The sequence below is a fragment of the Bos indicus x Bos taurus genome, chromosome 8 (assembly GCF_003369695.1).
Source record: "Bos indicus x Bos taurus breed Angus x Brahman F1 hybrid chromosome 8, Bos_hybrid_MaternalHap_v2.0, whole genome shotgun sequence".
Classification (NCBI taxonomy): Eukaryota; Metazoa; Chordata; class Mammalia; order Artiodactyla; family Bovidae; genus Bos; species Bos indicus x Bos taurus.
In genome coordinates, this window is record NC_040083.1 from 84,511,993 (window position 1) to 84,526,512 (window position 14,520).

Genomic DNA, 14,520 nt, shown 5'->3' on the forward strand with positions numbered 1-14,520 from the left:
GGAGCCTGGCGGGCTACAGTCCATCTCAAAGAGTTGAACATGAATGAAGCAACTTAGCAGGCAGCATCTCCATCAGTAACTCTGGACCCTGGGCACTTACTGCACTTAGCCAAACCTCAGCTTCCTCCCCTATTAGAAAGGGAACTGGAATCCCCACCTCACAGTGTAGTAGGCAGAGTACAAAGAGAGACGGCCAGTGGTCGGCTGTGTCTGGGATTGGGAAGCAGAAATGTTTTCCTCTTTCTTTCTTCCCAGAGAAAGGTTTCCTTGAGTACAGATGGTGCTTTGTCAAATCTAACGTCGATGCCCCTGGAGCCTGATTGTGCATCCCTGCCTGAGTTGCGCACCCATCCTGAATGGCCAAGCGCCACCAGGGGGCGCAGCACACCAGAATCTAAGAAAGGACCAGCTGTCCAGGAGACTGAGCAGGGAGAGAGGGCACAGGCCTTGGTCTGAGGAGTGTGGGGAGTTTAGTCAAAGATTTTGTTGGGCACAGACACATTAAGGGAAAAATAGATCAATTTCATCAAAATTAAACACTTTTGGAATCAAAGGACACTATCGAAGTAGTGAAAAGACCATCCACAGAATGGGAGAAAATACTGGCAAGTCACAGATCTCACAAGGATCCAGTGTCCAGAATATGTAGAGATGTCATAAAAGTCAACCACAAAAAGACAAACAACACAATTCAAGAACTGGCAAAGGTCTTGAAAAGACATTTCTCCCAAGAAGATATATAAATGGCCAATAAACACGTGAAAAGATGCTCAACATCACAACTGTTAATCAAAACCACAATGAGGTACCCCCTCACACCCATTGGGATGGATAGAATAGAAAAACACGGACATTAAGTGTTGATCAGGATACGGAGAAATTGGAGCTCTCATACCTTGCTAGTGGAAAAGCAAAATGATACAGCCACTGTGGAAAACAGTTTGGTGGTTCTTCAAACAGTGAACATAGAATTACCTTAGGATCCAGCAAGGCCAATACAAAAACATGTACATGATTGTTCATAATGGTCAAAAACCAGAAACAACCCAAGTGTACACGATTGGATGATGGATTAAACAAAATGTGGTGTATTCAAACAATGGACTATTAATCAGCTATAGAAGGGTGAAGCTATGGTGCATGCTACAATGTGAATGAACCTAGAAAACACGCCGAGTGCAGGAAGCCAGACACAAAAGGTCACATATGTTATGATTCTATTCATATGAAATGTCCTGAATAGGCAGATTCAAAAAAAAAAAAAAAATAGGCAGATTCAGAGTCAGATTCATGGTTGTCGGGGTGTGGGGGCCCTGCGTGGGGGCTGATTGCCTGTTGGGTACAGGATCTATTTTTTGTTTTCTTCTTTCCCAAACTTTATTAAAGAAAAAGCAACGGTGGTTGCTTTCCAGAACATAATCAAATTTCTGGGAGTTTTCCATTGAAAATGTAGCATTTGCTTCCATATATATGCCAGTGTGTACTAGGTAGCGGCCATGATAAAATTCTAATTTTAGATGAACTTTCTAATATTCATCTTCCACCCAGTCTGTGGTCTGTCTTTGGATCAGCAGTAATCATTTCAACAGTCACTGTGGCTGCATTAATTTTTGTCTGCAGCTCTCTGAGCTCTTCTATACGCACCAAGTGCAGAGTTTGAGCAGCTTCATTAAGAACCTCAGCTCCTGTGTTAAAACCAAGAATACGCTTGTCTTAAGCAGCAGGCAAGCCCTCTTCTGTTGGGTTTGTGTTAGCAACTGCGTGCCATGTCAAGGTTCCTGGACCAAAATGTTAATTGTCTGAAGCACTGCCAGGTAATCACCATGGGTTGACTCTGAAAGGTAGCCTGGGCCAGGACACCAGCCCTAAAATTAGGATTATTTATATCCAAATTGATCATGGGCTCTGCATTTTTAATTGATGCAACAGTCAGCATTTTTTGCATTATCAGTTACCAAGTAATTGTATTTTTCAGCATTATCTCCATATCCAAGTCTAACAGCTAAACCAAGAATCCAGTCAATTGCTTCTTGTCCATCTAGAATCTTGAAAGAACAGTGAACATCTCTGAGAAACTTTTCAAAGAACTTGGGTTGGTCACTGTCGTGGGTTACCTCTGTTTTCAGTCTTACAGTTTCTGATTTTTTGGTCTTCAAGGCAAACATCGAGTTTCTAAATTCTGTTTTATCTGTTCAGTTGAAGAGGTAGGTTGTGGCAGAAAAAGCCCATCATGCTTCCTGCTTCAGCTGGGAGGGCCAGATCTTCTTTTGTGATGATGAGAACGTTCTGGATTTAGTCATGATAATTGCCTAAGTCCGTGAATGTACTAACAACCCCTGAATTGTACACTTTAAAAGGGGGGGTTTTATGGCATGCAAATTATGTCTCAATTTTTTAAAAAAAGGTTTTCTTGGTCAGAGTGAAATGTAGTGGCTGAGTTGCAGGTCATGTCCTTGCAACTCTGGCCTCCTCCCATCCTGTCCCCTGGGGCGGGGGAGGCAGGAAACCCAGAGGGTGGGGGGCAGTTTCCAGACAATTTCAGCTTTCTGTCAAATTCATATCCACATTCATTTCACCCTGTGATTCTGTGATTCCTTCTCTAGAGCACAGTTGGGAGATGTGATGGAAAACTGCAGTGTGGCAGACAGAAGCACAGCTGGGGGCCAGGCTGTACTGGTGGGGTGGGGGTATTCACCATCCCTGGGACCCTGCTTGGCTGTCCCAGGGCAGCTACAGCACAGGAGCTTCAGGTCTGTGGTCTGTCTGGCATCTTGAAGGCCATGTGTTCCCATCCTGGAGAGATGCCAGCAGAGCTGGCTGACACCCCTCAGGTCCTGGGGAGGGGCTTCTTGTACCAGCTGGAGGCTGGACCAGACGATGTTGATTTTCTGTGTTACTCACAACACAAATGCGTTTAAAAAAGATCTCCAGAGTTACAAACAGTACCTCAGAGTAGACTACTTTATTTAACTAACAAATAAACACTGTTTTACAATTGGCTTCCCTATTTGCTCAGATGGTAAAGAATCTGCCTCCTGTGCAGGAGACCTTGGTTCAATCCCTGGGTTGGGAAGATCCCCTGGAGAAGAGGATGACAACCTGCTCCAGTATTCTTACCTGGGAAATCCCATAGACAGAGGAGCCTATGGGCTACAGTCCATGGGGTCACAGAGAGTCGGACATGACTGAGCAACTTTTCACTTTCAGCTACTATCAGCTGCGAAGAAACCGCTGAAAGGTATATCCTTGTCATGACTTCAGAATTTTGCCTAGTTGCCTGTGATGACATCTTACCTCTGGCACCTGAGGTGAGGTTAGAGTGAAGTCAGACAGAGGCAGCAACTCCCCACCCTGAGAAACCCAGTGCAGCAGAGTGTTCATCATGGGCTGACCATGACCGCGTGCTGGACATGGTATGCTTTCAAAAGAGCAGAGCCAAGAAAAGTACCAGAACAGTAGGATCTGGGAGCTCCAGGTGTTGGGGATGCAGGACAAGCTGTCTTCCCCTCTATTATTATGGTTTCCATCCTGCAGGTCAACAAAGGAGAGCTCAGAGAGATCAGAAAATCTGTCCAGGGTTTCCCAGCTGACCATATGGGGGCAACTTTCTAGTTTATCCTTAGCAGATTGTGATCCTGTCTTTTTGCCTATTCATCTTTCCTCCCTTCCCTCCCTCCTTTCTTCCACCTTCTCCCTTCCCTCCTTCTCTGTATTCCTACCTTCTTCCCTCCTTCCCTTATTTCCATCCTCCAATCCTTTGAGCAGAGACTACCACGTTCATTCACTCTGGCTGTTCATTCACATCTGGCTGTCCTCCTCTCCTCGCAAGTGGGGAAACCAAGGTTGGAGAGCGGCACCACCACCTGCTTAAGGCCACTGAGCCTCCTGGCTGCCTCCACCTGTGTCTGCAGGGCCTCACGCCATTTGTGTTAAATTCTTGTGAAAGAAGATGAGGGTGTGAGGCTGCAGGCTTGGTCCTCCCAGGGAAACTACTGACCCTGTCCTCAGGCCCCCGTGAATGAATGCTGGTGCTTTGTGAACAGAGGTCCCTGTGCAGCCCTGGGTCATGCTGGCCCTTCCCCAAGTGCCATTCTGAGAACACCCTGGACTCCAGTTAGCACTGCCCACCGCCCTTGGTCCATGTGGTGTGGGGGGCACTGGCCTCTACAATCAGAATCAGGCATGGGCTGCAGACAAGCGTGGGGACCCCAGGGTCAGGGGTCTGGCTGGCAGGGACCAGGCATGCACTAATTGATCAGTCCAACAAACAGCCTCCACCCCAGCTGTGGCACAGGCAAAGTGGGCCCTGGGAACAGAGATGCTGATCCAGCCCAGCATTATCTGGAGAAGGATGGAGAGCTCAGGGCACACACCCTCAGCTGCCTAGAGCTGCAGTGACCACTCCTCCTGTGCCTAGGCTGCCCACTGGAAGCACTGCAGATGTCTGCTCTGTCACCCTAACGGTGACCTTGCCGGTTGGCAGATAGGAAACTAAGGCCCAGGGGATGAGCTTATTGCACCCCCCCCCCCAGCCTAGGCGTCTCTCCCGCAGGCTGGTGTGGCCTAGGGTGGCCAAGGGGTTGGACCTGAGTCCAAGCCACACTTCTGATGGCCACCATAGGGGCCTTCATCTTGAGGTTAAAGGCCTTGCTCCATGGGAAGCCCAGAGGAGTGAGATGGGTCAGTTAGCACAGACCAACTGGCTCAGGCCCTGCTGGGGCAAGGGGGCTGCCAGACCAGAAGAGCAGGGGCTCTGGGCTGCGACCTGAGTGCCTGTTGCAGAGAAGCAGATGCTCCGAAGGTGGCCCCACATCAGGCAGGGCTATAGGCCCCTCAGGGACCTCACCCCTCTGTGGAGGTGACTTCTGAGCCTAGGGCTGACAAAGGAGATGGAACCAGTCACTCAAAAGCTGAGCGAAGGTGGTCTGGATGTCAGCAGGGCAGGGAGAGGTCAGCCCCTATGAGGACAGTTCAAAGGAAAGAAAGCTGGTTCGAACCCATGGGCAGAGGCTGAGTTCACAAGTGACGGGAGACATGGAAATTAAATCCTTGGGGGGATATAGCATTTCTCCTAATGCAAAAGTCAATTAATGTGCTCTGTGGGCAAGCCGACAACACTGGTGGGAGTGTAAATTGGTACAACCTCTCCTGAGAACAGTTTGCCAAAATCTGTCACAATTATGAATGCATGAACTTCTGACCAAGCAGCTGGTTCAGGGTTGGCCAAGCAGGCGAGTGCACGGTACAAGCTGTGGGACAGCCATGACTGCCATTTGAAAATACTAGAAAAGCGTGAAAACAAAAAATGGAATTCACCCAGATAGAAATAAAAGTGAAAGTGAAGGTCGCTCAGCTGTGTCCCATCCTTTGCGACCCCATGGACTATAGTGTCCAAGGAATTCTCCAGGCCAGAATACTGGAGTGGGTAGCTGTTCTCTTCTCCAGGGGACCTTCCCAACCTGGGGATCAAACCCAGGTCTCCCACATTGCAGGCGGGTTCTTTACCAGGTGAGTCACCGGGGAAGCCCAGATAGAAAAAATATCTGGTGTATTTTCTTTGAGATTATTCCTTTATTGGCTGTTTTAACAATTGTTCCTTGAGCTTGCAGAATACGTCAAGCTTTCTTGTGCCAGGAATCCAGTGTGGAGTGTATCAGTCTACATTGCTGCAGTAACAAATTATCACAAACTCCTTGGTTTAGGACAACGAAGGGTTACCCAGGCCTCCCCCTGGAACCTTGTCATTTCCAATTTTTTGGTATGTATAGTAACTCTGAGATAAACTACTCTAGGTCTAAATCTTTGCTTTCCTCAGGGTAGATGCCAAAAGTGAATCAGAGTAAGAAATAAGTGTGAGGCTTTTCCAAGCTGCTTTCCCGAAAGGCTGGGACTGACTACTTGCTCACAGCTTGCCTGTCTGCTCCCCTCTGCCAGCACCGGGCCTTATTATTAAACCAGGACTGCTAATCTCCACATGAAGATGCCAGTTTGTTTTACTTGCCTTCTGACAGTTCCTGGTGAGACAAAACTGTGGTTCTATACGTTCCGAGACTTTCTGTGCTTGTTGGCATGACTTTCGTCCTCTTTTCTTTGGGGAATTTGGCTTTTTTCCGCTAATACTGAACACGTATTGACTCATGTGAATTTCTGTATATTAATGATAACTCTCCTTGCCCTTTATATCTGCTGTGAGTCTTTTTTCTCAAGGGAATGGCTGCCTTTAGATCTTGTTTCTTAATATTTAAAAATTTGGTCAATGTTATCTTTCTTTTTTAAATCTCTGATCTCTCCTCCCTGCCCTGCCCCCTTTTGCTCTTGTGTCTGGAAGGCCTCCCCACAACCAATACACACATGCAAACACACACATCTAATAAATGATCACTTAAAGCTCTCTCCAGCAAGAGACAGGGCCTCTTTTGACCCTGGAGGCCTGGTTCTATAGCCTGATCACTGCGTGCTCTTGGGCAGCTCCCCTTTCCTCTTCGAGCCTTGGTGTCTCCTCCTGTTAAAAGCCCTACTTTGCTCTTGCTGGTGTCTGTGTTGGCCTCTGCCCCTCAGCTTCAGAGCCAAGGCACCCTGCCCACTAGCCCTCCCACAACTCACATCCTCACAGACAGACCAGAACCACGTCAAGCCCCACGCAGCACACTATACCCCACATCCTTACCCCACGGTGTCCAGGGCTCAGCTCCTGCCTGTCTGTCCCTGTGATGTTGATGTAAAAACCACCCCAGGGCCTGAGGCTGCCTGAAGTATCTACTAATGCCAGTTAGAGTTCAGGTCTTTATTCAAAGTGGAGTGTGATTCTGGCTGTTGGTGCCTGCCCAGTTACCTTGTAAAATGGCAGTTCTATCTCTAGGACCAACAAGTACTGGAGTCACTGCTGTGGTTTATTGATCAGTGACTTCATTCCTGGATGTGTAGTTCACATGAAACCTTATAGAAAAACATGTTGCAGCTCAATGGCCTCAGAGGTTGTGACCCATTCCCTTGGCAGGTGTGTGCAGAATGTTGAGCCTAGGAGGGTGGCATTAATGTTTAATGAGCACCTACTGTGTGCCAGGTTGTTTAGGGCCCTCCCATTCTCCCATGGTCTGATGAGGTGAGCCATTCAGTAGATGAGCAAATTGAAGCCACAAGTACAAGAAGAATGAATGGGGCTCCCTGGGGTTGGTGCAGACATTCAAAGAGGAGCCATGCCTCCTTTCCCAAGGTCAAGGTCAAGGTCAGGGTGTAAGTGGGATGCTTCCTCCTTATTTTGGAACAAGCCCTCTTCCCACATCCAGTCTTTGGACCAAAGGGGGACATGTGCCCAGTCAGAACATCCCAGCCCCGTCCCCAGGGGTGGTTCAGGGATGAACACGTGACCTCTCAGCTAAAGACATCCATCTCCAAGGCTTTCCTAGAGCTGTGGAGGGAAACACTGGAAATGTCAATGTGGAGCTACTGGTGGGCATGGGTGCTCCTCCAGGAAGAGTCAGACTGTATGTGAAGCCAACAGAGAAGGAAGCATAGCTGAAAGACAGGCATCATCCTCTTATGATGTGGTCATTTTCCAAAGTGTGCACTAGGCCTGGCCACCAGTGAATCCGTTTGGGCAGCAGGATGAAACAGAGGCAGTAGATCCACAGCAAGCAAGGGCTGGCATGCGCCAACAGGACTAGCAGGAGAAAGGCCAGAATTTGAGGCCTCAATGGGATGAGACTTCTCTAGAGGGCTCAACGGGTGTTTGGTGATGATATATTATATGACCTGGACACCTTTTCATTCTGAATGAACAGGCATTCCCAGGGGCAGGTATTGCGATTTGAACTGGGTCAGCTGGAAAACCCCAAGTCAAGTAGGCCAAGTTTCCAGCCAGTGGAAAAAGCCTCTTTTGCATCACATGGAGAATTATGTGTCTCCCCTGAGAGCTCATGGGGGCTGATCGGGCCCACTGAATGTAAAGAGAAAACTCCGGGTGAGTGCAACCCCTGTGAAACATAGTGGCATAGCCCACCTCGGCCACTTGTCAGAACCTGTCCTAGACGGTGGCCTGGCTCTGGTCTGAGGACTCCAGCCAAGGCCTTGTGGCACCTGGCTCTCCACGCTCCTTCTCTCTGCTCTGTCCAAACGAGCCCACATGTCTGCCCTCCCTCCTCGCTAGCTCTGTTGCTGCTAAGTTGTTTCAGTCGTGTCTGGCTCTGTGCAACCCCATAGACGGCAGCCCACCAGGCTCTCCCGTCCCTGGGATTCTCCAGGCAAGAACACTGGAGTGGGTTGCCATTTCCTTCTCCAATGCATGAAAGTGAAAAGTGAAAGTGAAGTCTCTCAGTCGTGTCTGACTCCTAGCGACCCCATGGACTGCAGTCCACCAGGCCCCTCCGTCCATGGGATTTTCCAGGCAAGAGTACTGGAGTGGGGTGCCATTGCCTTCTCCACACTAGCTCTGTGGTCCTAAGCAAATTGCTAAGACATCCAACCTCCACGTCCCCCTGGGGAAGTAGGGATTCAATGGCTCTCTTGAATCAGGGGCCATTTTTCTCTGTGTCAGGTCCCACCAGCAAGGAGACAGGTGGCAAGGTAGGAGGTGGTCAGAGTCCAGGATGGCTACCATGTTTCAGTCCTACTGGCCTGCTAGAACCCCTGGGGATTCATTTAGTGATTCTGTCACAACCCCAGGAACTGGGTGCTGCTACCACCCTGTGACTAATCAGGAAACTGGAGTTCAGAGACATTAATTAGTGAGTTGCAGTTCATGGCCAACAGATGGTGCCAGGATTCGAATCAGATCCAGGCTTCCAGACCCGTGCTGAATCAGTGCGCCCCCTTTTCCAAAGACATGGGCCACACATTAAGCGAAGCTGCCTCTTGTCCAAAGTGCAGGAAAACACACAAAAGCAAAACCATCTACTGCTGACATTTTGGTGTGTTCTCTTCTGGTTTTTCTCCAGTACCTTGTCACTTCAAATTATCTCTAATCACTTCCTGCTTGATTATAAAACTCCAAGAGTATTTAAATGGCTTCGTCATATTTGATTATGTCGGAATAATACAGTTTACTGAGCCATTTTCCAATTGCTGAAAATTTACATTATTCCTAATGCTTATTATAAACAACCCTTCAGTGAACATCTTTATGCTCCACTATCTGCATAGCTGGTCACTTCATTTGTATAAATTCCCCAAAAGGGAATTACTGACTTAAAGGGTATAAACATTTTTTTACATTCTTGCTCCAACTATGAACTGCTTTCCAGGAAGCTTGTGCTAGCCTGCTCAGTGGATCCATTTGGGCAACAGGATAAGAGAGGCCGTGGGGCCATGGTAAGCAAGGGCTGGCATGAGCCATTAGGACTAATAGAATACGGCCCAGAATTTGGGGCCTTAACTGGGATTTGGCATCCCTAGAGGGCAGTAGACTGATGTGGTTGGGGTCAAGCTAGAATTGAGGGAGGGTCAGCTCAGTCGGTAAAGAATCTGACTGCAATGCAGGAGACCAGAATTTGATCCCTGGGTCAGGAAGATCCCCTGAGAAGGAAATGGTAATCCATTCCAGTATTCTTGCCTGGAAAATCCCAGGGATAGTGGAGCCTGGCAGGCTACAGTCCATGGGGTTGCAAGTGTTGGACATGATTTAGTGACTAAACCACCACCTCTCACTCCTCAGCCTGCCCATTAAGACAGATCCCTCAAGAGTTGAGAGTTGAGGAGAGAGCTGAGGCTGAGACTGGGCGGAGCATCCATTCAATCCTAGGGCTTAGATACCAGGTGTTGGCAGGCTGATTGAGCACACTGGGGACTCTGCTCCCACTGAAACCCAGACAGCAGTGCATACTCTGAGTATGGACAGAAGGAAGCTGTGGAGCTTAGACGGGTGGCCACCTCAGGGGATGCTCAGCCTCGGGGATTGGGAGTGTGGAAGGGGGCTCTTCTGTGCTCTGGCTGCTCCCTAGGAGAGGAGTGGAGCCAAGTGACCAGCTCTGGGGACCAAAAGAAGTCTGATGGAGAGTACTGTATACCCCCCTGTTCAGTGGATGGGGACAGGAGCTCCTTTCAATCTGCTGCTGCCAGCAGTTCCTCTGACAATGCCTTTCTGAAGCCACTGGAGGCTGGGAGAGATGGAACACAGATTCCCAGCCCCAGTGCTATATGGGGTGGAGCTGGAGGTGGGATGGATCATGGGCATGAGACAGAAGAGCCAGCAGAGTTAGAGCTCCAGGGGCCACATGGAGAGAGGTGTTAAGAGAGGATGCGAGAGAGCTGGCGTGATGAGGCGTGTACCAGCTTGCCGAAGACCAGCCCCTCGAACTAGCAAAAAGTCAATGGGCAGGGACTGGCCACAAAGTTCTGAAAAGGCTAGAAGGCAGCAGTTTCAGGCTGAGAGGCAGCTCACAGTGAGGTGTGAGCTGGTTCACCTCCAGGTGCACTGCCTGCATTCAACAAACTAAGGCAAGACTCTGCCTCTCTAGTGCTTCCCATCTGATAACAGGGCCCCCTAGGACAGTGTGGGGCAAGACAAGAGAATTCCTGCAAACTTAGCTCAGCACTGGGGATCATCATCATTATCATTATTTGAGCAGCATGACTTACTTTAGGCCCCACCACCCACTGGGCTCAGTGACTCACCCCTATTTTCGATGGCTATCGGGTACTCTACTCATGCTATGGCAGAAAGTGAAGAGGAAGTAAAAAGCCTCTTGATGAGAGTGGAAAAGAAGAGTGAAAAAGCTGGCTTAAAACTCAACATTCAAAAAACTAAGATCATGGCATCTGGTCCCATCACTTCATGGCAAACAGATGGGGAAAAATGGAAACAGTGACAGACTTTATTTTCTTGGGCTCCAAAATCACTGTGGATGGTGACTGAAGCCATGAGATTAGAAGATGCTTGCTTCTTGGGAGGAAAGCTATGACAAATCTAGGGAATGTATTAAAAAGCAAAGACATCATTTTGCCAACAAAGGTTCATATAGTCAAAGCTATGGTTTTTCCAGTAGTCAAGTACAGATGTGAGAGTTGGACCATAAAGAAGACTGAGCATGGAGGAATTGATGCTTTCAAACTGTGGTGCTGGAGAAGAAATTCTTGAGAGCCCCTTGGACTGCAAGGAGATCAAACCAGTCAATCCTAAAGGAAATCAACCCTGAATATTCATTGGAAGGACTGAAGCTGAAGCTCTAATACTTTGGCCACCTGATGCAAAGAATTGACTCATTAGAAAAGACTCTGAAGCTGGGAAAGATTGAAGGCAAAAGGAGAAGAGGGCAGCAGAGGATGAGATAGTTGGATGGCATCACTGACTCAATGGACATGAGTTTGAGCAAACTTGGGGAGATAGTGAAGGACAGGGAAGCCTGGCACACTGCAGTTCATGGGGTCACAAAAAGCCGAACACGACTTAGCAACTGAACAACAACAATGTTACTCAAGACCCCTGGTTCAAATTCCTGGGGCTTTAGGAGAGATGAACACATGGAAAATAGCCCGTGTTTTCTTCTGCCCATTTCCCTATTTCATGATCCATGCAGGTCTCTAGAGCCATGCGGACCCTCTCTTTCTTTACAAACCAAAGTCAGTCCTGCTCTGAGACACGAAAAGAGGGCTCGTTCAGTGGGTCTCCGGTGGTGGACACAAGCATCATCTCTTTCGTGCAACCAGGAGTTTTGCCACACTCCATCTACTTCCATCAGAGACTGAGAATGAAGGGCAGGCTGTGACCAAGGATGATGGTTGGGGTGAATGTGCTGCTTCAGCTCCGGAGTTTACCACAACTCCTGCTGAGGTTGAAGGCTGGTCTGAAGGTGTGCAGGTGCCCTCTGCGCCCACCTAGTAGTTCCCACTGAGACTGATCTGCTCTCCCACAGCTCAGGCCACTGAATGGGTAGGAATGATCATTGAATGGTCTTAGCTGTTCTTCTTCAGACTCTTAACCATAAAATGGAAATAAACTATTTCTAAAAGTTGAATCCATTAAAAAAAAAAAAAGCCTGGGGTCAGGAACTGAGCTGTGCAGTTTGGGGGTGGTCCCTGATGGGAGACTGAGGGCTGACAGCATCTCCCACACCTGGAGGCAGGCTCACTTCACAGCAGGGTCATAGGGAGAGGATTTCAAACACTTGCACATTCAGGATATCTGAGGGCTAAAGCCGTGTTCTCTGGACTGAACCAACAAGGATATATAATGTAGCATCTGGTATGAGCCAAGCTGAGTAAAGTTAAATAAATTTAAGTAACTCACTGCATAGGGGAAAAAGGTTTGAATCGTTATTCAGTTATTTGATGCAAGCCTGATGAGCATCTCCTGAGTGGCAAGATGTGCCTGCTACGGGTGGTGCAGTGGAAGTCATACTTGTTGTTGTTTAGTTGCCAAGCCATGTCCGACTCTCTGTGACCCCATGAACTGTAGTACACCAGGCTTCCCTTCCCTTCCTGGAGTTGTTGATAGACAGGGAAGCCTGGTGGGCTGCAGTCCATGGGTCGCAGAGAGTGAGCGCTCATGACTGAGCGACTGAACTGAACTGAGGCTTACCTGTCCTTCACTATCTCCCTGAATTTGCTCAAATTCATGTCTGTTGAGTCAATGGTGCCATCTGCATCTGCATATGCTGAATGGAAGAAGCCAGTCACAAAGCACTGTAGTATGATTCGATTTCTATGTGATGGAGCTGTTATTTAGTTGCTAAGTCATGTCTGACTTTTTTGCGGCCCCATGGACTGTAGCCCATCAGGCTCCTCTCTCCATGGGATCTTCCAGGCAAGAATACTGCAGTGGGTTGCCATTTCTGTCTCCAAGGGATCTTCCTGATCCAGGGATGGAACTTGCATCTCTGGCATTGGCAGGCAGATTCTTTACCACTGAGCCACTAGGAAAGCTCATATGTGATGTTATGAATTAACAAATCTATAGAGATAGAAAGTAGATCACTGCTAGCCTGGGACTGAGAGAGGGGTAATGTGGAGTGACTGCTAATGGGCATGGGTTTCTTTTGGAAGTGATAAAAATGTTCTGTAATTAGACAGTGGTGATGGTCACACAACTCTGTGAATGTAGTAAAAATCACTGACATGTACACTCTAAAACAGTGAATTTCATGGTAACTAAATTATATCCTAATAAAGTTGTTATTTAAAAAAATCAACACATATTTTCAAATTTGGGAGTAAAAGAAATGTTATATCATTATAAAAGAAGAAAACAATGCGTTATAGAACTGCTCGGCTCCCACTGGATGGGGAGACTTCCCCAAGGAGCCAAAGCACGCCCCACCATTTGCCCTCAGTTGCCGGAGGCTCCAGGGCCTTGGAGCTCAAGCTTGGGAGTCCCATATACCCCGACTCCATCTCCCTGTCCTAGCAAACTTCCTTCAGTCCCTGAGAAGTTTGCCCTGCCCCCATCACCCCAACTCTGCTCTCCTGACACAGTCCCCCCTTTTGCCCCATCCCCTTTATGGGACCTGGCTCTCCACTATTTCACCTGTGCCTGAGGTGGACCCCACATAGTCTTCAAGTGAGGGACCACCTCCCCATGCAGTAGCCTGTGGGGGGCACTCAGGGAAGTGGCCTGGCTGCACTGGGTCTGACCACTGGACTGACCCCAGGCTGTCTGAGCCCACTTAAAGGCAGGTCCACCCTCAAAAGTACCTGTTGACTGGGCTCCCTGGGGGCAAGCCCAGACCCTGACCCTCCTATCAGTGGGCTGTGCTGGGAACTGGTTGGAGCAGAGGCAGAGGGTAGGCCTTGTCTCCATTCCTCCCTGCTTCTGTAAGCATTTGTTGGACACCAGCTGTGCATTAACCATTATGTTCATCTCATGGATGAGCAAACTGCAGCCTGTCCACTAGCTGCTTAGCTGTGTACTCATGGGTCATGGGTTAGCAGAGAGAGTGAGCTCCCTGTCACGAGAGTCAGGCAAGCAGGGCTGCCCAAAAGTACTCCTAAGGGCGCAGAAAGCAAGCACAGGGCACTCGGTCAGGGACAGGTTCTCTTCGATTCCCCAGCATTTAGGTTGCCCCTTCGATGTGTGGGGATACTTGCTGCCATATTATGTACATTTGTCAGGTGTGGGTGGGCAGCGGTCTGCCAGCGATTACATGAATTGTCTGTCATCTCCTCCATCACCGGGCAGACATGATGCCCACATGCCACCAGCATGTCCTAGGGTGCACGGAGGAAGCCAGACTGACTTACATGCGTATGTCTGGAATATGCTTAGCTTCATCTGTTGATAGGCCTGGGCTCGTCCGTCACGGACAAGCTTGAAACGGATAGGCTTGTAATTCAGGATGTCTTCCTAGACTGACTGAATCTTGATGAAATCGGCAGCCTTTCCAAAAGGCGGACAAACTAGGATGGTCAAGCCATTTCTGCAAGGGGGATAATAACAGACCATTCGCGGCCAGCAGTCCGGTGGGGCATTCCCAAGATCCTCAGAGGCCAGCAGCGCCCCCTGGAGGGGGAACAAGAGGGCCGCAGCGGGCCTGCGCGGCCCCGGGGCTGGCCTGCAGGTGGCCGCGCGCGCCCGAGGACAGGTGGGCGTGC

At 48.9% G+C, this 14,520-nt stretch overlaps 1 pseudogene; it reads right to left on the reverse strand.

Moving 5' to 3' along the window:
* Window positions 1-1,533: 1,533 nt before the first annotated feature.
* Window positions 1,534-3,381, reverse strand: LOC113897482 (annotated as a pseudogene).
* Window positions 3,382-14,520: the final 11,139 nt, after the last annotated feature.